This window comes from Frankliniella occidentalis, unplaced genomic scaffold, assembly GCF_000697945.3.
Source record: "Frankliniella occidentalis isolate FOCC.00 unplaced genomic scaffold, Focc_3.1 Scaffold10, whole genome shotgun sequence".
NCBI classification, from domain to species: Eukaryota; Metazoa; Arthropoda; class Insecta; order Thysanoptera; family Thripidae; genus Frankliniella; species Frankliniella occidentalis.
The window spans coordinates 2,249,877-2,254,826 of NW_026267140.1; the positions used below are offsets into that span (position 1 = coordinate 2,249,877).

General features: G+C 59.4%; 2 protein-coding genes across 7 annotated transcripts in view; one reads left to right on the forward strand and one right to left on the reverse strand.

Moving 5' to 3' along the window:
• LOC113212691 (larval cuticle protein 1-like) overlaps positions 1–4,950 on the reverse strand; it is a 218,453-nt gene that overhangs the window by 37,026 nt on the left and 176,477 nt on the right. The window lies entirely within an intron of this gene.
• The window catches only part of LOC113212546 (collagen alpha-1(I) chain-like), a 117,244-nt gene that overhangs the window by 32,983 nt on the left and 79,311 nt on the right, over positions 1–4,950 (forward strand). The window lies entirely within an intron of this gene.

Here is a 4,950-nt window from a genome sequence, read left to right on the forward strand (position 1 = left end):
CGCACGGACCTGAAGATGCGCTCACATGTAACCTCACGTAATACCGTCTCGCGAGGAGAGAGGGAGGGGGGAGGGGCGCACGGAGTCGCGGGCAGTGGGACGCTGCCCCCTCCCCTGGGCTGTGGCACCTCACGTCTTTACTGCTGCGCCGCCGCGACGCCGCGACGCCCCGACGCCCTCCTCCCTCCCTCCCTCGCGCGGCGGGGTGACGGGCCCCCCAACCCCTCTCCTCGCCGGCCCGCGCACCACTCGGTCGCATCTTCCCAATGGAATGATGGTGTGGTGTTTACCGCGATGATCCGCCTGGGCGCCCCAACGTTAATCACATTTCCCCTTTAAGAGTCTCCAACCCGGCCCCAATATTAATCTCATCTCTCCTCTAAGAGTCTCTTCAACCGAGCACCGCTGTGGCCCGCCTCTCCCCGTTTCACCCCGCCTCTGCACGCCTCACCACGCTCCACCCCACCCCGCGTCGCCTCGCAACCTGCCCCACCCTGCGCCCCCCTGCCCCGCCGATGGGACGCCCGCCCGGGTTTGCATATTGAAAGAGATTCCTCGGGCGCTCCTTCACCGCGCCGGGCTATGGGCCCTTCGCAAGCGCGGCCTGGGCGGCGGCGGGACGCCCTGCGTGTCCCAGATGCCCCCATTGGATAGGGCCTCACGCACTCGGAGACGGGCTGCAGGTAGACGGTGGCGCCAGCAAGCGCGGTAGCCGAAACGCACCCCAGTTGGGCAATATGGGGGCGATGTGCAGGGCTCCGCGCACCGCTCGTCACGATCCGAGTCCAGCCCGGCGGCAGTAGCGTTGCATTGCATCTGCCTGTACGTGTCCCCACCCCGCCTGGCCCCGACCGCCCCACCCCGCCACCTGAGGTGTAGGAGGAACACCCCGTCTCACCTCTTGCAGTTAGGTCATAGTGCGCCGTCGCGCGGTTTCCTCGCCCTTTCTCGGTCGACCTCCTCGTGTCGCCCCGTGCGTCTCCCCGCGTCATCGTGGCCGACGACGCGATGCTGGCCGTCGCCGCCCGACCACCTTTCGCCGCCTTTCGCGATAGAATGATCCGTTGGTGGCTGGTGCCGCTGGTGCGGTGTGTCGCCCCCGCTGGCTCCCCCGCCAGGTCGCCCGGCGGCAGTCCAGGGCAGTCCGCACGGCGGCGGCGGCGTGGCGCGGCGCAGCGCGCGGTGAGAGCTCCATGGCATTTGCCTGTGTATACCCTGCCTATGCTAAGTAGAGCAGAAATGGCGGTGTACTACCTGCCTGCCTAGGGGCCGTCCCCCGATGAGCGCGCGGCGTCGCGTCCTTGAGGGACCGTCCGTAAAAGCAAATCGATATGTACTGGAAAAAGGGAGTGGGGTGGGGGTTCGAGCGCAGGGGGATAGAGAGCAGCCGTTGGTGGGAAAAGGGGGCCGAGGGGTCGGAGTGGAGGGTGGTGTCGGGGAAGGAATATGACGGAAGTGCATGTCAGCCGATTTGTCACTTCCCCCTCCGTGCGCCCGCGCCGCGGTGGGCCATCGCTCATTGACCCCACGGGGTTGTCGGGGCGTGCTGGGTGCCGGGGTGTGGCGTGCCGGGCTGGGGCGTGGCGTGGCGGGGTGGCTCGCGACCCGCGTGGCCTGGGCGGCCTGAAATAATGGCACTGACTGGGCCGGCGGCGGCGCGAGGCGCGAGCCGAGCCCCCCAGCCCAATCCGCCAGCTCTAAAGTGGCGGGATGGCCTATTGGCGGGGCACCCCAGGGCCGCGGCGGCCCCCTGACCCCCTGATGGATGGGTCTCCTGTAACCCCCCTCGGCCCGTGTGCGGCCCGCGCGAGCAGTGACTTGACAGCCCTACATGATCTACCGCCCAGAACGTCGTTACCTTTACGTCCGTGCGTCCTGGCCTCGTACGTACTTGCGCACCTGTCGCCTCTCTCAGCCAGCTTCCTGTCAAAGCTGTAAAAGCAACAAAACGAAACTGTAAACATAAATTGTCGACGCGACGCTTGTTTTAACAGCCGGGCCACCTGCTCTTCTATTCGCCTGTATACGTTTGTTTACTCTTGGTTTTACTCTGTTGTTCTTTTAAAATTGTATACCCAAGTTGCTATACTACAAACATATTCTACCGTGTCGCCAAGCTGAAAAAGTCATTACACATCTGTCCGATTCGACTGTGTATGCCATCGCGTCCTTCGTGTCATACTTGTACGCCTCCTTTGCCGCTGTCGCACGCGGAGTAAATCAACACCGGAATGACCCGCTCGGCTCAACTCCACTAGCGCCTTCCTCGATGCCGTCGTGTGGTGCGTCGTCTCTCTGCAACAAAGACGCGCCTTACATCGGCGTCGTGCGCCTATAAATCTGCAAAGACAATAAGGATGATATCGGATAGTGGGCCTCGCCGCGTCGCTTCGCGGCAGGGCAGGCCTTGACCGCCCAGTGAGCGGCAGGACATCCATGTCCGACGGATCGCTCTGTCATCGCTCGCCTCGTCTCCTGGCGTCTCCCCGTCCCCGCGGTGATGTCGGCTGGCGTCATGTAAAATGCGTGGGACAGGCTCTCGCTTTCCCCTCACCTGTCATAATGTATACTCGCTCGTTTGCTGTTTTAAGCGGGCGAGTTTGTCGCCCAACTCTTGGCACCCAGGACCGCCAGGTGTGCAAGAGATGCGGTGAGGATTGTAGCAGTACAAGGCTTAATCTGACACTCTTTTGCGCAGAGATCACACGCACTGAACAATCGAAGCATAAAAGTGGAGCACACCTGCAGGTGAGCGACTTAGTTTACACTTCTGTAGATGTGTGTCATCTTCTCATACAGGTAAACGAATCGGAAATGGTGGACAGAGCGACTGGTACCACCCACACATGCAAAAGCTATGACCATTCGCTCACCTTCATCTCACTGTAAATCTAGGGTGTCCAGCAACTGTGCGCTCCAAGTTGCACAGAAACCTCGGTCGTGCAACTTAGAGCGCACAGTTGCTGGACACCCCAGATTTACAGTTTACGTGACCACGAAGTTGTCGCGCTACACTGTCAATCTTAGCCGTCGAGCACCCAGGAAATTAGACGAGCCTTCCAAGTTGGTGATTAAGTCGCCGAAATTGCCATGCAAAGACGGAGGCGACTACTTGAGGCCCCCACCTGCTGGCCACTCCCTATGTAAATAGTGTGCAGATCTTTGGATCAATTCACAGACATCCCTTCTGACGCTGTTGTTCCCACGCGTGTTATTTTTAGCTCTAGCTCAACTGACGCATGGCGCCTCTCCGGCTCAGCGTGTGACTTCACTCAGTGCCGCCGTTCGTCAGACGCCCTGTGGTGACGCTGCCGGTCCGCTCGGAGGGTCACTGCAGGCGAAGGACGCTGGACACGTGCGGCCCCGTGATCTCATATTTAATAATCTGCCGGCCGAGGAGTCCCGCAGTGATCAATATGCAAGGATGCCGTCACACACTCACACACGTGAGCTGTGGTGAGCCGTTTGGCGGGGCACCCCGGGATGTCCGCGTGGACACCTTCCTTACATGAGGGTGCCGTCACACGCGTGCTCTGCGCGCCGCGCTGCGGGGCATCCCTCTACGCGGCGGGCGACATCCCGCGGCCCCCTATCCCCGCGGGAGGCAAGTCGCTCAGCGGGATTGGGCCACATACGTTCGGGGAGCGACGTCACACACACACGTCAAGCGGGGAGATGATTGAAGCAGAGGGTCTTTGGGGGCGGCCGCGGGGAACACCCGCCGTCTTGTGCCGCCTGCTTCTATTTTTCGCAGGAGGTGCTTAATTATCTTCCGCCAAAGGAGGCCCTGCTAGTTGGGGGTCCTGTCCGTCCTGCGTCCCGGAAGCAGTGCCAGTGCTTAACCGATCGCCAAAATCGTAACGATTTGAAAATCATGCCATATTTGTTTGTACGTTTCTGCTCGACTTCTGTCTGTTTAGAGAGGATCCAATGTTATCTCATCTCGGGGTCTGAGCCTAGAAGTTGAAGAAGACACACTGTGGCCACTCCAAGTTTATGTTATTGGGGACGAATTTCATGTAGGCCCATGAATCTACCCCGATTTATAATGACGTCTTTTATCAAGAGTTTTATTCAGTCGTAAACATTCGCGCAAATAAACCCGGATGTAGACTCGGCCTGGATTATAATTGTGATCAGTGATCAGTCAGGGTTGAGCGGAGACGCGTTGAGTGGCGGCTCTGCTAGCGCTGGTCCGGACCCAAACCCGTGACCCCTGACCCCGCTGGCTGGTCAAGCGGCGGTGTGGCATGGCGTGCGAGCTGCTTGGACTCACGCCACGCCCGGCGCGCTGGCACCCGCAGGCCCGCAGGTCAAGGCTGAGGGCGGGGCTGGCGGTCCCGGGGACCAGGGAGCCCATATGCGGACCCGGGCCATTCAGGAGCGCACAGCGCAGGGCAGTTGGGCGCAGCTGGGCGCCCATGCTTATTAATAGCGTTTGCGGTTTTCGGTGTATTGGCGCTTGAAAAAGTGGTCGGCGGTAGGGTGGGAGCGACCCGCGCAGCCTCTTCCGTTTAAGGGCATAGGATGAATTGGCACACTGCAATCCGCAATGGTTTCTGTGGGCTTGGTCCTATTGTAAAGTTTTGACAAAGCAATTCAATTAGTATGGTGACTAACTCTCACGTGCGCGCTAAATTTAATTTTGCTTCCCAAAGGGTTGTTGTATGTGCCCAAACATCGCCTGAAAATCCTCTACGTTGCACAAGGGGGTTGTTCCTGGGAACCACAAGCATTCTTCTATTGTTTTTAAAAAATGTGGGTGTACAGTCTTTCGTTTATGCGTCGAAGCGTGGGGGTATTGGAAAAACAGCGCGTGGAAATATGGTGCTCCTCTCTACGCGTTACGCTGGGCACTGGGGTGAATTGCTCCCCCTATTCATTACACAGTTTATTTTTAAAAACACATCGATGAAAGACCCCTCGTGGTTTAACGATGTGCTGCCTCTC